Genomic DNA, 20,708 nt, shown 5'->3' with positions numbered 1-20,708 from the left:
TGAACTACAAAAGATCGACAGCTAAAGACTGAAACGGCCAAACCACGAACGATCAGCTAGGCGACTTTTTTCCCATGGAAAGTATTCACTTGACCATTACACAAAACAAAAACCTTTCAACCTGAATTACAGCCTCGCCTAACTAAATATACTAACTCTGAGATTGCTCCACATTGGGGAAAGGGCAAATTCCCATTAACAGCCAAGCCAATTCTTTCCCGGAGAAAAAAATCACTTAGCTAACCGTTCACAGTTTGGGTTTTTCGATCTTTAGCTGTCGATCTTTTATATTTTTACAAGCTAAAGCTTTGTCAAATTAATAGGGACCTGGGTAACATGAATGTAGTGATAATAAATCAGAAGTGAAATGCAATAGACAGGTAGGCAATCAGTATATTCATGAAAGAGAAAGAAGATATCATTTTGTGATAGCAGTTTCACAAAGCACTGTACGTTACCATGGAGAGAAGAACCAAGAAGATTTGGGGTTAGAACAAAAAGAGACAATAAGAGGAGAGTGTAAGTTAACAGAGTAATAACTAGGAATCAAGCAAATTTCCCACGAAGACTTATATAAGGTTTAGTGTGGCTGCAAAGGGATATTTGGTTGAACAAAGAGAAGTGTAACTGTGAAATCGAGAGTGAGTCAAAAGTGAGGACAAGCATGGATTTGGTAGTAAATATATTTTACAAACTGGATGAGTTATAAAATAAGCAGGAATACTTAAATTATTGCTGGAAAATGCATTTTCTTTGTAATAGCATTAGATACAAATCTTCAGCTTCCTTTCCAAATTAACTAAAGACATTTATTCATTCATTCATTTTTCTGTTAAATGATTTAATACATTCAGGATAATGGAGGAGGAACCTATCCTGTTACTCACTGGGTAGAGAATGGAAGAACTAAGCCTGAACTGGGTGATAATACATCACATAATGCTTACACTTACTGTCACATAAAACAGACATCTACGACCAATTCAGATAAATGCTGTTTCACCTATAGTACAAGTCTGAGATGTAGGAGGAAAACTGAATATACCCCAACCAAGAACTGAACTCAAGAACCAAATGGTGTGAGGCAGCAGTGATGACTGCTGCACCAGGGTGTCGAACAGTACTTGAACAAAACATAAATGTTTCAGGATTGTATATAGGCAACATAACCTGAAGTAAATATGTAGATGCTAGGTAATTTGTCAACAGTTTTCCCATTAAAGACATAAATATAGTAATTAATGGCAAACAACTATTTCCTCTTTTTTAACAGATCTACATAGTTGTTGATAGTCTCAGAAAAAATATTTACCAGCTGGAATACTAGGAAATCTATTACAGAATAACATGTGTGTTTTACCATTAAGAAGCATTTCAAGGGACTGAACGTGCGTATAAATAGTAAGCATGTGCTAGCTTCAGTGCTATTTTAAGAAGTGCACATAGAGTGTGAACATGTACATGTATGTTAGCTAGTTTGTATACAAAATAACTGAAGACACTGCCGGTGAGGGAACAAAACGGACACCACTGCCTTGTTAACGTTTTTGTTCAATTTAATACAACTGAACTTCATCAGATACACACCCACATAAATCACTAGGTATAAATACCTAATGGAAATCATCACATGTATTTTATGACCAATCACAGAATATATATCCAACATTTATATTCAAATAAATGATTGTAAAGGCAATGTTAAAATACATAAATAAAAAGAAAAAAATTATTATCTAAATAAACAATGAATGTTGAAGCCTCTATTTGTAAAAACACATGTTAAAATCTCTGTGCCTGTAAAAAACATTTAATATTGATCATGCCATTTAAACCAGGAAGCTGGTCAGCATTTAACATAATTTGCCATATAGCTTTGCGACACTCTAAAAGTGTTTTAAATCTCCACTAAATAATGCATTGTTCACCCTCTCTAAAATGAAGAAGGAAAACTTTTTGAAAACAGGACACTCTAAGGAGTGTGTTTCTGATGAAGTTCAGTTGCATTAAATTAAACGAAAATGTTAACAAGGCAGTGGTGTCCGTTTTGTTCCCTCACCGGCAGTGTCTTCAGTTATTTGGTTTATATTTTGCATCTTGTGTTTAGTTTGTATACAAGTTAGAGTTACTTAGCCTAGCCATTTCTTATGTGTTTGTATATAATAAAGCTGTTTGAACAAGAACCCACAATGTTCGTCTATTTCATCCTGACTAGATGAGTGACATCTATTATAGCTGAAATCACAAGCTTTTTGTTTGGCTTGACTATTAATTTCATAGCAATAGATCAGTGAACTTAGATATTTGAATTTGATAACTTCAGCCTACTATTTCAGTTCAGGAATGATAAAAAGCTATATTGATAAAGCTTCATATTATAAACCAATTAGACATTGTAAATAAGTTAAGTTAAATGTTAAATGGTAAAATTCTTAATGAGGAAGAACATATCTAGAAAAATATTAAGGAAATGTGTAGCGATTATAGTATGAAGTTATAAGTTTGTAAACTTATAGTCTCTATAAAGCTGAAAAAGGTCAGATAAAAAAAAAACTACAGAATATACTGAAAACGTGCTGGAACATATCCTCAAACAGAAGCAATGAAACATATGTACTAACTCTCACCTGGTGTACCTATGCACTCTCTGTACAGATTAGCTGAACTTGGGGTGAGCTAGTAGGGGTGATCCAAGAGAGATGCTGATATATGTAGAGGTTATCAGTATCATTTACAGTCCCCTATTATCTGTGACTGTTGAACCCATGGTTAACATCTGTAGAAGGAAAGCTGCACACTGACATGTAAAGAGCAAATTGCAAATGGGTCATTTTCCCAAAAGAGCTGCCCAGCTGGCAGTAATATGCTGGAAATGCATGACATTTTCTAAAACATGCCAGTTTTATAATTCTTATAAGGTACTACAAGGTGAATGATTGTATCAATCTCCATTTACTGTTATCTGTGCTGTCAAAATGGTATGGCATACTGTAGATCAACAGCTGCCATGTCCTCTGTCAGGGGTCTGAGAATGGTCCTGAGTTTACGAGGTTACTAGACAACAAAAAGCATAATGTATATTGAGTGATGTAACTCTTACGTTTCTCTTATATCCCATTTGTAAGGGAAGCTGGTGTAGAGTGATGAAGGTGAGGCACATCCCTTTACAAACAGAATCAATGATCTATGTATGCATGCATCTATCTAGTTATATAAACTAATGGCAAGCTTCACATATTAAAAAGAGCAACTAAAAAGTCTGTTGCCAGAAACAGGCAATATGTATGCTTGATGGAGTATATTGAATTCAAATGGGAAAAACGACACATATGGTTACCAAGCAACAGTCAGCTCCTGCCCACATAACCATATAATCCATACATTTCTAGATCAACACTTACACCAGATTCAGTGTTCTGCCTTTCAAAGGAGGTGTTAATAATTGCACATCCTGTTTTTTTTCAAATAACTGCATCACACCCAACAATGCACCTTTTTACTTAATAGCCATGACAATGACTTTGACACTTACTTCAAGTTATTCTAAGACAGGTGAATTCTGTTTCTTAGTGAGAGTTGTTTCATTTAAGATAATTAGCAATCTGATAGATTTGGAGCTCTTTTGCAAGGAAGAGTGGGCAAATATTGCCAAGTCAAGATGTGCCATGCTGATAGACTCCGACCCAAGAAGACTGAATGCTGTAATTAAATCAAAAGGTGCTTCAACACAGTATTAGTTTAAGGGTATGCACACGTATGCATCCAGCGTATTGTATGTTTTATTTTTTATATTTTTTCCCCTAACAGATTTATTTGTTTTTCAATTGAATTGTACAGGTTATAGGTCACATTAAAGGTGGGAAAGATTTTGAAATGATTTATTGTGGTCTCATTTTTTTATATCACAAAAACCTGGCATTTCAACAGGGGTGTGTAAACTTTTTATATCCACCGTGTGTGTGTGTGTGTGTGTGTGTGTGTGTGTGTGTGTGTGTGTGTGTGTGTGTGTGTGTGTGTGTGTGTGTGTGTGTGTGTGTGTGTGTGTGTGTGTGTGTGTGTGTATGTGTGTGTATGTATATGTATATATATATATATATATATATATATATATATATATATATATATATATATATATATATATTTCTACAGAACTCCAATCAAGGCAGTTAAGACTTCAGACTAAAGTTCTAAAGGTGGGCTATAGCATAAAAAAGTTTTCATTTTATCCTAGGAAAAATGTACGGCTGTATATTGTCAAATGCATCAGATACGAGTATTAAGGCAGGGACAGAGAAGTTTAATGAAAGTTAAGAAATAAGTAACTCAATAAAATTACTGTCACATTTTCTATCTTGGTAGCATGCTACTGCATACTGTAAAGTGCCTCGTAGAAGAAGCATTGATTTTCAACATTCATTTGTACTGGCAGTTCTTGAAAAAGATTGGCTTATAATAACACATTTCAAAAGTGATACAGTAACACTCCCCAGGATTTACTAATCTTCCATGTAAGACTAAATTAGTCTTACACGGAAACGCCAGTCTAAGAGTATGACGGCAGCGCTCCATGCATATTAATGAGGGTGCGCTGCCTCAAGTCTAAAGCTTACACGGAGCATGGATGAGTGTAGAGGGTGTGTCAGACTGCCGAGCAGTCCAAAAATCCACGCCCCTGCAATGGCGAAACTCCAGAAATGTCTAGTTACATGAGTGAGTCCGCTCACAAGTGTAGATTGAAACACTACACTCCCCCATATGTTAAACCTTGTGCAAATTTAAAAATTAAAAGAAATTAATTTTTTTGTTTTATTTCCGATATAGCTGCTCGTATTTGCACGTGTTTGTGCGGGATTACCCATTGTTTAGCTACAGTTAGCAGCATAGACACCGAAGAGTATAATAAGAAAAAAATATGCAAGCTAAACAAAATAGTGATAGCGTAGTGGTTAGAACCTTTGCACAAAGAGGAAGGCATTTGCGGTTCGAGTCCACTACTGCATGTTTTGTTTTCTGTTGGAAATCTGTATACAAAAATATTTCCTGACATTTATCATGTATAAGTTTTGTAAAAAACATTCAAATGTTATATGTAGTAGTGAACGAATTATATATGTATATATGAAGGTGAAATGGTTATGCATTCTGAGGCATGAGTAACTTATTTTAAGCAATATAAAGCACTGCTAAGCACATTTTAGCAGTATTTAGCATATTTAAAACCAATTGCTTGTAGCTGAGCACCGCGTTAACAAGCACAATGTATTTGCACGTAGCTGCGCACTGTGCTAACTAGTGCAAATACAATCCATTTGCGCAAAGCTGTGTACCAAGCTAACCAGTGCAACGTTGGGCAACATCAGGCAACGTCGAGCAACATCGAGCAATGTTGGGCAACGTCGAGAAAAGTTGGCTAAACACAGCCACACCTCCTTTACTGTACCTTAACCATTCAGGTCTGGCCAGTAGGAAAATAAAAAGCAGTGACAGGGCTTGATCTCAGGATACTGTGCATTATAGTCACAGTACATATCCACCAAGCCATGACAGCATTTCATAACCATGCACTTTCAACAGACGCATATCTGTCAAAGGAATATTAAACATTGCTAACATCAACTAAGCAGGTGTGCCTACAGCTGAGTTTTTTCAAAACTGGCCAATCACAAATAAGTGCGGGAAATGAGTCATATTTAAGCTCCACAGGTGGGAATACTTGCCATAACTGGTTGTAGCTCCGTTCTACAGTCAGCATGGCTGGTGTTGGAGAAGGCACTTGATTCCGAGCGCAACGCTGGGGCATTGAGGAGACCAAAGTAATGGTTTGGCTCCTTGTCCACAATCATGATGAAAGACTCCTGCGGGGCCAGTACCAGGGCACTCAATATAAAACGGAGGCCTGGAACAGTCTAGCTTGTGATCTCACCAGTGCCGCTGGTGTTCCTCAGACTGGTGAGCAGGTCAGGCACCATTACTCTGACCTGAAGCGACGTAAGGAGGATCAACTGGACCAGTGGATCCAGGAGTCCCATGCAATGCCTAATGCCCCAGTACTGAGTAAGTAGCCATTGTATTTAGTAGTTAAGAATTGCTATGCTTGTCTCTACTATGGATAAGTATGTCTCAATATCACTTCCTTTACTTCACAGCTGCAGGTCTCCAGGCTATGAATCAGCAAGCCCATGAAGATAGGTTGCAAAGGCTGCGTCATCAGGCAGGTTAGTAATTATTCTGCATGTGCTGTTATATAAAATAAATGAGAGAGCCTTCAAAAAGTGTTTTAACCAAATAAATAAGGTGTAATAATCCTTTAATAAAAGTATAATTCCTGGAGTGCGTCTGTGTCATTTTCTTTGATATGTTGTTGTATTGTTGCATTTTATAAATAGTACTGTTGTATTAAGCAGTGTTAATCCACACTTGGGTAGGCCCATATAAGGTGGATGAAGGGAGTGCCAGTAGCTTTTATGCATATTTACAGCCCTCAACTGTTGGTTCATGCCCAGCATGTACAGGTTAATCTGGCACATGGGTAGCTTGGTATTTTGTTCCCCAGAAATGTCAGTGTGCTGCCAGAAATGTAGGGAGCTGTTAACATATAACTGATACTTTCACCTGAACATATCTAGATAATTATATGAAAGTAGAGCTGTCAGTGTACCATCTTAGCAGTAGTGTGTGTAAGCATCTCTCAAAATATGTAGCAGTAACATCTGCATCTTGGACAGTTTGTATGTAAGATACAGCTCATATATATAATGATCTAGCAAAATCCAATTGCACAATATAAGGACATTGGGTAGTGTAATAATACATGTAAGGGACATATAACTGCAGTTAATAGGAATGTAGTGAAAACTAGAAGGATATATAAGTTGTTAATTGAGCTATCCTTTTCCACCCTACTGTATGTGCATAAAAAAATGCAATTCCACACCTCAATCGGTATGTCTAATCTCAAAACATTTGTTGGGACATATGTCCTATTGGTTTATAAATAATTGCATTTATTTCTATGCATGTGCCCTGTTAAAATATCACAATATTGGTGGCCTGTTGCCATCAATTCAACCTGCATGCTGTTGTAATGTCCACTATTGTTCTATATATGCATGTGTTATGCTTGCTTTTCAACTGTTGAAAATCTGGTGTGTTGGTTTAATGGGAATACTTCTGCATGCTGTTATAACTAACTGGGAATGCTGTTGACTGTTACTTACCCATATCTTTATTAAACCCTCCAAAACATAGTTCGTATGGGAAGGCTCGTCCCAGTGGACCCCACCTGTCCCACCTCAGCTGGCCATGGCACCTGGCACTAGCAGGTCCGGTGCCCAGCCTGGGACTTCCTCCTCCATATGTCCTGTGTCACCTTTGGGCATAAGCATTGCAGAGGATGGGGCTCAGCCCCCCATGCAAGCATGGGTGGAAGAGGGCCACCTATCACCCTTCGAATGGTCAGGGCTGTGGTGCATAGAGAGATTGAACGTTCTGTTGCAGAACCTCTATGCCAGCTTGATGCATGAGTGGCGCAACTCCTGGGTCAGCCTGCCCCTACTACACAGCTCCCAGTGCAGCCACCCTCTTGGCTGTGAAGGTGCAGTGGTGACTGCCCATGGGTGGGGACCTCAATCCCACTGTTTCTATCTGTGGGCTCATGGGCTTGCAATTTCCAAACATCCCTCCCCATCAAAGGTGTTCACCCACCACATATGTCATATACCTCCCCTGTATGCATCTTGTTTGTCTTGTCTGTTTACCTCCCCAACCTACCTCTCCAAATATACCTACTTCCCTACCCCACATTCCACTCTCACCTGAAAAAAAAGGGCAATCTGCTCCCAAAAAAAAAATTATGCCCCATACATAGCTGCCCATTTTGCACACATGTCCACGGGACTCATAAAATGTAATTTAATTGGTATTACAACATACTTTGTTGTCCTCACCCCTCTCTCAGGGGTTGAAGGTTTCATATCTACCTCCAAATATATTCCATATGCACAGCTGTTGCTGTTAAAGAAATGGGCAGCTATGGACCTTCCCTACACCCGTCCTGCACATCCCAAGCTACTTTCCATACTGTCTTTCCCTCTTTGTGCCCCTTTTTCACCACTTTCCTATCTCCCCATTTTTCTTTTCTTTCAAATAAATGAGCGCGGGGTTAGCAAGAGTAAGCACCATTAAGCAGTAGTTAGCGGGTTTGCATGACTGTGCGCTTGTTTGCGCTTAGATAAGCATTGCGCAAACCCACGCAAACCTGCTTACAACTGCTTAAAAGTGCCTTAGTCACTTTGTATGTGAGGGCCCTTGTTCTGCTCAGGAGCAAAATAAAACACCTCTGTCAGTCTCGAACCCCGGACCTTGTACACACTACACAACATGAAGTACCACTAAGCCACAGTACATATACAACAAGTTGGTGCTGAAATAAATATATCATGCATCAGAATGAGTGAATGTAAAGGAAAAATAGGAATGCCATACCACACAACTTGTTCTGTGGATCTTTACCAACAGTTGTTGTAGGATTATATTACATGACTACGATAAGAGAAGCAGCCATTCTAGCAGGAAATAATGTTACACCATCACTTTACAACCCCACACAGTATCACAGCAGGACAAACACTGGCATATCTGTTTAGGGCAGAGGCCATACCTCCCAACTGTCCCTAATTTTCAGGGATGTCCCTGATTTTGACAAAAAATGTAGCTCGTCCCTTTGAATCCCTCCTAAAACTACTGACTTTGGCCAGAAAGGTGGTGAATTACACTTAATGAATAATGACAATAATTAAGAGTTGGACATTTTTTTTTACTTCAGAAAAGGTGTATTAATTCATATGCTCTGATTCTCTCAATTTTTCAACTTAATGGCACTAACATTTTAAAGGTGTCCCTGACTTTTTCCTTACTTTTCTCTGAGTCCGTTTAAATATGTACCTGAGTGTTTGAGAGGTCTGGCAGAGGCAGAAACACAGAGGCATATCAGCCTTTCTGCTGTTACACACTGTGCAAATAGCTTTGGAAGTAGTTTTGGAAGCATACCCTTATGTAGGAATACAACACTAAAATACAAATGGATGTAGCCATGTACTGGTAGCAACCAACTGTAACAATACCATTGCTCTATTGCTGAAAAGATCTGTGTGGTGCACAGACAAAAAATAACAGGCTATTCTCTGGCTACCATGTGGATAGGTCCACAGCTGGGAGTTATGCAGACAGATTACTTGCCTTGATAAACTAACATGTACACAGCAACCCTGTAAGTCCAACAAGATAAAATCCACACAATAATACTTATGCTCTCTGTACTTCTGCACCTCTACCCAAATGTAGAATATACCTGTGTGTGCAGGGTCTACCAAGGATGTAGGTAAGCATACTCACAGTACTGACATGTGTCCAGTTTTTCTGAGCAGCTTGTGCTAATGTCAACGCTAAAAAAGCACGAACTGTTTAGAACTGAGTAAATGAATATTCACAGTATAGCAGTTCACAAACAATTCTTGTCCCAAAGGAATACATTTCAATAACTAGCTTTGTATGACAGTTAATTGTAAAGGTTGAAAAGAAAGTACATCTTTCCATCTATCTTGGGGTAGCATTTTGAGGGGTGAGTACATTTCTGCACTGACAAGTGGGTACTGGAAGCAGCAACATTAGGTCTGAGTACAAAATGTAAATCTCTGGCTATACCCATGGCTTCTGATATAAGAACTATACCAACCTTCTGTCTTAAACAATGATGTCCACAGCAAACAAGGATGATCTCCATCTTGGAAAGCTGAAAGGGCCATGCCTACCTGAGTTAGCAATTTATAGTACTGGTTTGCTATGACAGTGATTACTGCAATTACTACACAGCAGGCTGCATGCAATTAGCAAGTGGTGGACACTAATTGGTGCAGAGGCCATCACATGCTCATGTGCAAATACCTACAAAAGCAGGTTGCAATCTCTGCCAACAAACTCAATCAATCTATTGCAGAGACTAACAGAGAGAGTGACAGAGAGAGAGAGAGAGAGACAGAGAAAAGAAAAAGAAATATTACCAAATCATACAAAGGAAAGGTATGTGACACATATGTATTTACTGGCATGTAGTAGATGTTATTGAAGAATAGTCTACATAATGTGAACCATTCATATGTGGCAGCAGTACTTATTTATGCATAGATGTTCTGCTTAACTACTGCTATGGACAATACAATGTGTACCTGTGGGCAGTGGGACATACCTGTGAAATGTGTAGCTCAGCATTAAATGTCAAAGATCTGATCCACGTTATCTGTGTTCTGTACAGTAGTGTGGCCAATGGCTGTTGGGGTGTGACAGAACAACACATGCACGATAGTCATATTAAAGTGTAGCTTAGCATTGGCAACTGCTGTAGCAGTCTAGTATGCTTATCTAGCATTTGTAGCCATATATACCCCCCTAATGTTAGTGTGTGTTCATATGTGACACCTGTTTGTGTTGCAGCAAGGCCCAACAGTTCAGCTGTGAGGTCCAGGGACTTACAACAGTGTGGACCTTGTGTGTGTATGCCACACACATACGGAGAAATATATATGTGTCATATATATTCACATCTGTATATGTGCATAGAGCAGGGGACATATTGCAACTGTTTGTGAAGGGTGGAGATATATATGTTGGTGAAGGTTAGTATGCACATATTTGTATGTAGGTTTTAGTGTGTGACAAACAAGACAGCATACAGTGCTGGTATATCACATGTGGTGGTTAAACACTGTGGGTGGTTTGTTCAGTTTGCAATGTTGAAGCCAGTGAGGCCCTTCTAAAGCTACCTGGGCTGTGAACACCTTCAATGCATTTATCCCAAGACTGTGCAATTTAATTACATTACTGTACACCTCACATTCTTTGTGTAACTGATATTCTCACTATGAAAGGTGAAATGTATATGTGCCTACATATATATATATATATATATATATATATATATATATATAGTTATATATACTCATACACACCTACATCTGCTTGTTGCAATACATTCTCTGCACTGTTAACTGACTGTGATGGTCAATGTGCTTGTGAATACATCAAAGATATGTATCTGTGGGATAGCTTAGTGGGAAACTGTTTATGCCATGGTATTATGGGTCCTTACTTTGATCCTAGCAAAAGCTGTGTTCTCTGTTGCTAGGCAGAAAAAGTGCTATTGCATACAATGTGATTAAGTCCCTTGGTTTTAACTAGGGTGTGTCATTGGAGGCTAAAGCACCACATCTATGATTATTGATTGGTACTGATGTTGAATCCAAATCCTGTGTGTACTGTAGTACTACTTGAAGCTCTGGGCCTGTACAGCAAAGTATGGTGTATGTCCACATTGCTTGCATCCACTGTTTTGTGTGGTCCCTGTATTCATCACAGATTACATTTCTCAAGATTAAGGTTGTGCAAGTACTGACACACAGTACTGTATAGTACACACTAAAAGCTTATCTGGGTTGTCATACCTTTGTGTCCTGTAATTATGTCTGATGTGTGTGTGGGTATGTCTGTAACATGTCCTTTGACATATGTGTGGTAAAACATATAACTGCATATCTAGCAACATGCATAGTGTACTACAGCAGTATGCAACCTATATTCCCAATTGTGCAGATATTTTGGGCACGGGTTTGCCATTAACAAGTTGTAGACAGCAGACATACACCATGATGGAGGTTGGAGCCACCCAGCAAGCACACATGGAGCATGCAGGTAACATGGTATATCTGTAGACTACTGTTATCTGTATTGGTAGATCATGCATATGTGAGATGTGGAGTGTGTCGATAAAAGATATGGAGCCTGTTGTTGTGCAATACTGATCATTTGGAACATAATCTGTAGCCCTGTGAATGTAAACTGTTGTTGTACTGTAAGATTGCAAACACACAGTAGCAATGCCACATTTGTGGCCACTGACAAACTGTCTCATCTCTATGTAGGTCTCTCTGGGATGACATCAAGGCAGCAGACAGATGCTAGTGAGTGTGTTCTACATTTATTATTGTAAATAAAAAGTGCATGTCATAGTTAAGGTGTAGGCCATGTATACATATAACACACCTACCCATAATGCATGCTGTGCATGTTTGGTGTAAGACCATGCACATCTCACTAATGTGATTAGCTGCCTCAAACACATGCAATACCCAGACCATCTCAAACAAATGTGGCTAGACTGTAGTGATCATTGAATAGGCACAGTTGATACTCAACATGCACATAACATACACATCTATGTCATACACAGAGCATTTTAACATGCTACACATAAAGGATTCCTAAACCCTCTGTAAAGACACACTCCAGTATCCAAAATCTCATCCACACATTACACATAATATACCTGAGGGGTAGAGTCCTATCATGGGTCATTTAAACACTCTGCAACACACTACACATTCATGTCAGGGAATGCTCCTTATTGGCCTCCTTACAAACTCATGTAACAACTGTTTGTGAAATGGTGAATGTAGCCAAGGTAGTACAGGTCCGGTACGGCATGAGTAGTGCTGGTTTGGGAAACATTTGTAGCCTTGAATGACCACATGATGCTTCATTGATGATGGCCTATGGTACTATACCCCATCCAGGTATTGTAATCACAGTACTACACATGGCTTTCATTGCTATACACCTTGCTATACACCTTAATGTTGCATGTGTGCACACATATGCACCTCTAAACAATATGCATACCAATCACCATTTGCACAACTGACACATATATGTCTTGTGATGCTGTTGAGTTTTGAATACCTGCACAGCAATGCTGTGTCCATGTATGCATTGTGTTCCAGGGGGGAGGCCCATGACCTAATAACAAAACGCGTGCATCAAAGCCATATATACTGTTAGTAACAAGGACTGTCTACACTTGCACTGCATGCTGTTGAGCAACACATGTCCTGCATGCTGACATGTGTGATATGACTGTTTTGCTTGTGATACTGTACCTCACTATCACCTGCTATTGTGTATGTTCTGAGATTACTGGTGTGTGTGTCTGCTTTAGGGAGGAGTGTATTTTTGTGTGTGTGCATGTGTGCACATGTGCATGTGTGCATGTGCGCATGTGTGCATGTGCACATGTGCATGTGCGCACGTGTGCATGTGCGCATGTGTGCATGTGTGCATGTGTGCATGTGTGCATGTGGTCTGACATCATGTTCAGGTCTTAAAGTGTGATTCCTGTTTTCCTCTCACAGGTGCCGAGGTGGGGCTGGTTCAGTACAGCAGGGAACCTGATGTCACTGAGACAGACAGTGTTCATGAGGATAGGTGTGCTGAGGCACAGGCAGGTTTGTCAGGGTCTGCTGTTGGGCCACCAATTGACAGTACACAAGTCTCCAACCCATCCATGCACACAGTCATACTGCCTGTACATCCATCATAACCATTGCCCTTAGCTGAGGGACAGAGTACGGTTGGCACTGGCCAGGGCAGTGTGGTATCTATGGCACATGTATCAGGACACAGCAGCCATAGCCAGATGTCTGGAACGGTACCACATAAGCAGATGCCCAGGGGTTCTCGTCCGAGCACTGTTGGTCATCATGCCCCTGGCAGACGTACCACACCTCTTTCTACCACACGCATGTTCCAGGCTGTCATGGAGGCACAGACACAAATGGAGCGGTACACCAGACAGGCACTAAGGGCACAGAGGGCTCATAACACCTCTGTAAATGACAGTATCCATGACCTAGCAGGTGCCATACGTAATTACACTGAGGTCATTGATAGAAGTTGGGGTGAGACATTGGATGTCCTCCACAATGTCATGTCCATGTGTCAGGATAGTGCAGGACAGTTGAGACGTCAACGGGGACATATGCCAGCAACATCAGCAGCTGGAGGTCGCCGTGGATGTCCAGCAAGTCACAGCCGCTCCCATAGTGCCAGTACCAGCCCCAGCAATGTTGGGGGGCTGTCCATAGACCGTCCTAGAAGACCACATGCAAGTGGCTCTGGCCAGTCCCAGCAGGGACCTAGATCCAGTGGACATATGTCAACCTGTTCGGATAGTACCCAGTCTAGATTAGTACCTAATACTGTCTGTAGCACCCCTGCCAGGCACAGGTTCCATATCCATGGCCAGAGACAGTGATCTGTAAAGCCTGCCAGGTACAGTCTGTAGCTGTCTCACAAATACCCGTATATGGCAGCCACATGGTGGAACTGTGTGCATGTAGATACACACACACATAAACCAGAAACCTAGGGCAAACACATACCCACATACATTACATCATCATTGGCCCATAACAGTACTCATGGCCCTCACACACACACTCAAACGCACTATGGCTTAGTGTAGGCCTCTGGCAAACCAACAACACACCCTGTGCATATGATGAAACCTGTGCCACCTCTTGTCATCTGTAACATTGATGCAGGAACAGGCTAACATGGTGCTAATGCACAGGGTGACTTTAATAAAGTATAGCAATGGTTGAATGTGTAGCATGTTGTCATCAGTAAAGTGTAATGATATCCTTGAAGGTGTAGCTGAGCAGGCATGATGCATTAACGCTGTAATTAGCAATATTGTATTGTTTCCACCAGTGTTTATTCCAATTGTGTTTTGTTTGCCCATGTGCCACTTGGCTGATGCGTGTAGTTGTGTCAGCATGTGTTATATAGTGGAGAGTAAGTGTGGGGTGTGTGCAGCACAGGTCTGCAGGTGTACATTTGTGAACATGGTGGAGGTGCACTGTCTGCATATACGTGCATATTGGACACATGGGCAGGGTGACATGCCCTGTATTGGCCAGTGTTAACACTCCATACTTTCTATTGGTGGCCAGTATGCATTGTACTACACACATTCTGGAACTTGAGTACACATGTGTGTGTATGACACGGGTTGATACTGTGCTGTGAGTGATGCTGATGTGCTATATGTCATTGGTTTGCATTACTAAGGTTAACACTGTCCCAGCTGCATAATCCTTTATTAATGCACACTGTTCACCTACAGGGTTGCATGGACCGTGCTATCACAAACACAAGAAATTCTCACTTATACAGTAAAAGTGCATTAGTCTCATGGACCCCTGCCATAAACTAAATATGTAATAGAAGGTGTGAATTTGTACCAAAAGAGTTACATACCAAGAAGGGATAACCTCTCTGGTCAGTATCATTGGGAAAATACAATCCCTCAATAGACATACAAGGCAAGCTTCAAAATACAAAATGGCAAGGATTCCAAAGACAACATTAAAGAATCCTTCAGTGTTGTTCATAATCTACAGGGGAAATCTCAGAAAGGGTCACAGTTAATGTAAATGGTCACAAAGTACACTTATCTCACTGACATTACCAATTCCTTGTCAGATAGTTTGAATGTGGATTTCACCACCCTGTCATTACACAAGGGCCACATTTCCAGACCTGAAGAATGTAAAACCTGATGATTCACAGACACTCTAGTTAAAACATCTCTTTAACAAAGTACATACCACAGTGGCAATGGTACTGGACAGTGACCCTGGCTGTGTCATACACAAGCTGACATATGAAGTCACCACTCACCTAAACGCTCTGTCCAGATATAGCCCCTATACAGGTTATATACTTGTGGAATGACACACGGTAATGGTGTTCACAGTCCACAAGGGTTGAGCTACAACGTCTTCTTCTTCTCCTCCTTACGGATGATCCCATTAGGGGTCACCACAGTACATCATTTCTTCCTGGCCTCTGCATCTTGCGCTATCACACCATCCACCTGCATGTCCTCTCTCACCACAGCCATAAACCTCATCTTAGGCATTCCTCTTTTCCTGTTACCTGGCAGCTTCATCCTTAGCATCTATTTCACAATATACTCTGCATTGCTCCTCAGCACATGTACAAACCAACTTAATCCTGCCTATCTGGTATGGTCTACTAACCTTCAAACCTGGCCTGACCCTCTAATATACTTATTCTTAAACCTGTCCACTCTCATCATACCTAGTGCAAATGTTAACATAAATTGATTAAGGGTAGAACTACAACAGGTCCTGGAAACTCTCACCCTATAAGCCAGACCAATGTCATCTGGAAGGCTATGGAGCACAGCATTATGGAACTCATTAACAGAGACATTATGAACCTGCAAACACTGCACCATACCCACTTAGGTTCTCTAAAGGCCAGATCATGCCTCCTACACCTAGTACGCTTCAAGCCAGTCAACAAGGCTATAGGTGAGGGAGGGTAGGTCAACACAGCCAAGCTATAGCTCACCAGCAATTCATACCCATCCCACATACTTGTATTATACATAACCTCAACAGACTGACCATAAACGATTGTTAGATGATGGCTTGACAACTGACGCACAGATGTAGGACACACAGTAACATTTGCAGCCTCCATGTTCTATTCTATGATAGTAACAAGTGGTATTCACCTGCACTCAGTCCTGGGATCACTCCTGTTTGGCATATAGCTTTATTAGGTACAAGCAAATGCAGTAGGGATATGTCTGCCCACGTCTGATGACAATGCATACCGTGGGCTATACTTTATTCTCCAGATGACACACACATCCTCCAAAAGGGTATCATACAGACAGATACCTGGTGTCAAACTCATGCTGTAAAGCTATAAGCCTAAGAAAGCATAGTTATCCACTTTTAGAAAACAAAGTATCCCCAGAGTACCACATAGGTAGTAGCCCCCAAAATGTGGAACAGGTACTAATGTATACATTGAGCCATATGTTAAGTCATCTCTCCTTTGATGATCACATTACCAAAGGGTTTTGGAAATCCCTCTGTGGAGCACATAAGCAATAAAGGGTTTGCATGCAGATCCACAGAGGTTGTTGCACACCTATAATGATTAGTCATCTTTGCCAGACTTTTCTTGCTTTGGAACAGGTTTCAAATATACCTCAAGCATAAACCCTCACTCAAACTCTTCAATAGAAACCATGATGAGTGGATGTGAAACGGAAGACATAGCCCAGGGATCACTGCAGTGGCTAAGCCTGTCACAAGCATACAGAAGGGACCTAAGGTCTGGAAAGTGCCAGCATGCTCTGGCAAAGATAACACATGCATTCATGGAGAAAGCAGAGTACCCACCTATGAAATACTTTGCCCCACAGATACCTTACATGTGTAATGCACATACAGTTGTCATTGTGATATGTCATACACTAGAAAAATCAAAACCCACTCCACAATGGCCAACGGTGTCACACACCTGGAGCACAGACATACACACACAGTCAGCAAGTGCAATATTCAAACTCTTTCCTCACTACATTATGATACTACAGCAGTATGCATTTACACAATGCACTATACACATTACTGGGATTTTATTTTTCCACAGGTATATTTGTAGGTTGGTGACATCATCAGACTTGACAAAGATGAGTATACCACTTTTAAGGGGTATGAGTAGTCTTCAAAAAGGTTGCTCCTTTCCAGGGAAGCACATACACACAGTAGGCAAGTGCAGGATTCAAACCCCTATCTAACTAAATTATGATACTACAGCAGTACGGATTTACAAGATGCACTATACACATTATTGGCATTGTAGCTTTCCACAGGTATATTTGTAGGTTGGTGACATCATCAGACTTGACAAAGATTAGTATACCACTTTTAAGGGGTGTGAGTAGTCTCCAAAAAGTTTACTCCTCCTCAGGGAGACCCACACACTCACAGTTGGCAAGTGTAGGATTCAAACCCCTATCTAACTACATTTCAATACTACAGCAGTACACATTTACATGACACCCTATACACATTACTGGGATTTCATCTTTCCACAGGTATATTTGTAGGTTGGTGACATCATCAGACGACAAAGATGAGTATATCACTTTTAAAGGGTGTGAGTAGTCTCCAAAACAGTTGCTCTTTCCCCAGGGGGGAACACATACAGTTGGCAAGTGTAGGATGCAAACCCCTACTAAACTACGTCATGATACTGCAACAGTATACATTTACACAACACTCTACACACATTACTGGTATTGTACTTTTCCACAGGTATATTTGTAGGATGGTGACATCATAAGACCCCATTGAGACACACACTTGGCAAGTACAGAATTCAAACCCCTGCTTCACTACATTACAATACTACAGCAGTACGCATTGACACAACATGCTATACACACTACTGGAGTTTCACCTATCCACAGTATATTTGTAGGATGGTGACATCATCAAACTTGACAAAGATGAGTATACCACTTTTAAGGTGTGTGAACAGTCTCCAAAAAGGTTGCTCCTCCCCAGGGAGAGACAGACATGCACACACACACACACACACACACACACACACACACACACACACACACACACACACACACACACACACACACACACAGTTGGCAAGTGCAGTGTTCTTAATCCAAACTAAGTACTTCTTTACACTTCATAAAGCAATATGGAGTTACAGGGTGCAATACAGACATTATTTGCTGACAGTCTGCACAAAGGTTTTTTTCACATTTGCTAACCTCAGCAGGCTTATCATACTAGGTGTATTGTGAGTGTATTGTATGCATAGGCCATGACTATATCATATATGGGTTGATGCACCACATGCTGGCACGCACAGGGTCAAACCTTGAGTAGCATCTTACCTTCACCTACATGATACTGCAATATAACAGAAAGATGATAAACTTCAACAATTGGCTGAGCTTTTGGTGTCATTCAAAGGGGATCCAGTCTCTGTCTGCCTCTGATGACATGATAGACAAGCCTTGTTGCTTCACTACAGATGGTTTGCATCTGTCGCTCCTATGCTTCTGAATACTGGCCAAGGCTCTTGCTGTCCCCATATTACCTTTTATAGGCAAGGCTCAAAGGTTCATAGGTTCATAGGTAGGTACTAGCCTATCGGCCCTGGGGCCTATACAAGCCCAACCAAAAAGGTACCCTGGCTTTTGCCACCCAAGAAATTTATTTTCCTATGCCACTGTTGAGCAGAGACACAGAAGTGATCCCCAGGGTGAATTTCCTATTTCCCATCCAATCATCAAGATTTTTCTTGAAGAGTGCTAATGAGGAGCTTTGTTTGATATAGAGAGGTAGTTTATTCTGGAGTATGTGAAGTCTCTGGGACCGGAATCTATCCATCCAGCATCTGTTTATTGTGGTGACAAGGTTTACGTCCCTAGAGCGTATAGGTTCATAGGTTCATAGGTAGGTACTAGGCTATCTGCCCAAGGGCATTTATAAGCCTAGCCAGAATGTGTTGACTTTCGCCTTCCTTTTAAATTAGTTTCCTGGGACTCTGTCTAGCAGGGCCACTGAAGTAATCCCAGGGGTAAATGTACAATTTCCCATCCACTTGTCAATATTCCTCTTGAAGAGAGTCTGCGAGGGGCTCTGCCTAACATCAACTGGGATTCTGTTCCAGAGTGAGGGAAGTCTCTGGGACAGGAATCTATCCCTCCAGCACGTCATGTTTATTGCTTTACTGTGGTTTAATTCACTGGAGTGTGCGACTCTAAGAGATTTGTTTTTTTTTTTGAGGTGGAGCATGTTCATTAAATCCAGGTTGGACATGGCCTTATACATCAGGCATAGATCACCTCTGAGCAGGCAGTAAAGCTGGAGTTTCTTTAGTCGAGGTGCATAGGGCATCTCTTTGAGGCCCATGAAGCTCTTGGTGAGGTACTTCTGTGATCTTACCAGCTGTTGCATGTGCCAATTAAGGTACATACCAAATGGGGCATTGTACTCTATTATGGACCTAATGAGTGATGAGTAGAGGGGTACAATGACCTCTCTTGATCTAGAGGTGAACCCTGTTGTGATTAGGTGGGTCACATAGAAGGAATATGTAACCACTTTGGCAATGTGATTATCAAAGGAGCGGTTACTATCTACCTGGGTCCCCAGGTCCCTAATTACATTTTCCGTACCTAGTGGATTACCACCTATGTGGTAATTCATGGGCACTTTGTTTTTTCCAAAGGGGATGACTATGCATTTTTTGGCATTCAGCTTGAGGCCATGGTTTTGACACCAGGTATCTGTCTCTGTAAGACCCTTCTGGAGGATGTCTGTGTCAGCCAGAGAGTTGATTATGGCCCCCAGTTTGCAGTCATCTGCAAACTTGGTCAGCTATAGTCCTCCCGTGCTTGCATGTACCTCAGAGAAGTATATACTGAACAGGAGGGGTCCCAGGACCGAGACCTGTGTGATGCCACTTGTGACTGGTTTAGAGTCAGACATGGCACCAGCAACTCTGACCATGTGTGTTCTATCCATGAGCCAATTGGCCACCCATCTCATGACATAGGAGTTAATGTTCAAACTGGTAAGCTCGTCTATGATGCCAGAGTGGGGAATGGTGTCGAAGGCCTTAATGAGGTCCAGGTAGGCTGTGTGGACTACCTTCTCTTTATCAGCAAAAGTAAATTAAGGCACCAAAGTTACACACTGGAAATCAGTCACTGTACTTTATTGCAGAAGACAAACGGTGACTGATTTCCAGTGTGTAACTTTGGTGCCTTAATTTACTTTTGCTGTTGTTGTGTGTTTTGGGCACCTCAGTGTAACTGCAGCCGTTTGGTTTTTGCATCTTCAGTACCTTCCCTTTATCTATGGCCTTGGTAACTGTTTCAAAGAAGTCAACTAGATTTAGGAGGCAGGATCTGCCTTTAACAAAGCCGAATTGGGTAGGGTCCAGTGTCTGGAGCT

This window comes from Protopterus annectens, chromosome 5.part0 (assembly GCF_019279795.1).
Source record: "Protopterus annectens isolate FY-2018-M chromosome 5.part0, PAN1.0, whole genome shotgun sequence".
NCBI lineage: Eukaryota > Metazoa > Chordata > Ceratodontiformes > Protopteridae > Protopterus > Protopterus annectens.
The sequence above is the reverse complement of the archived record's forward strand: the minus strand, read 5'-3'. Positions refer to the sequence as shown.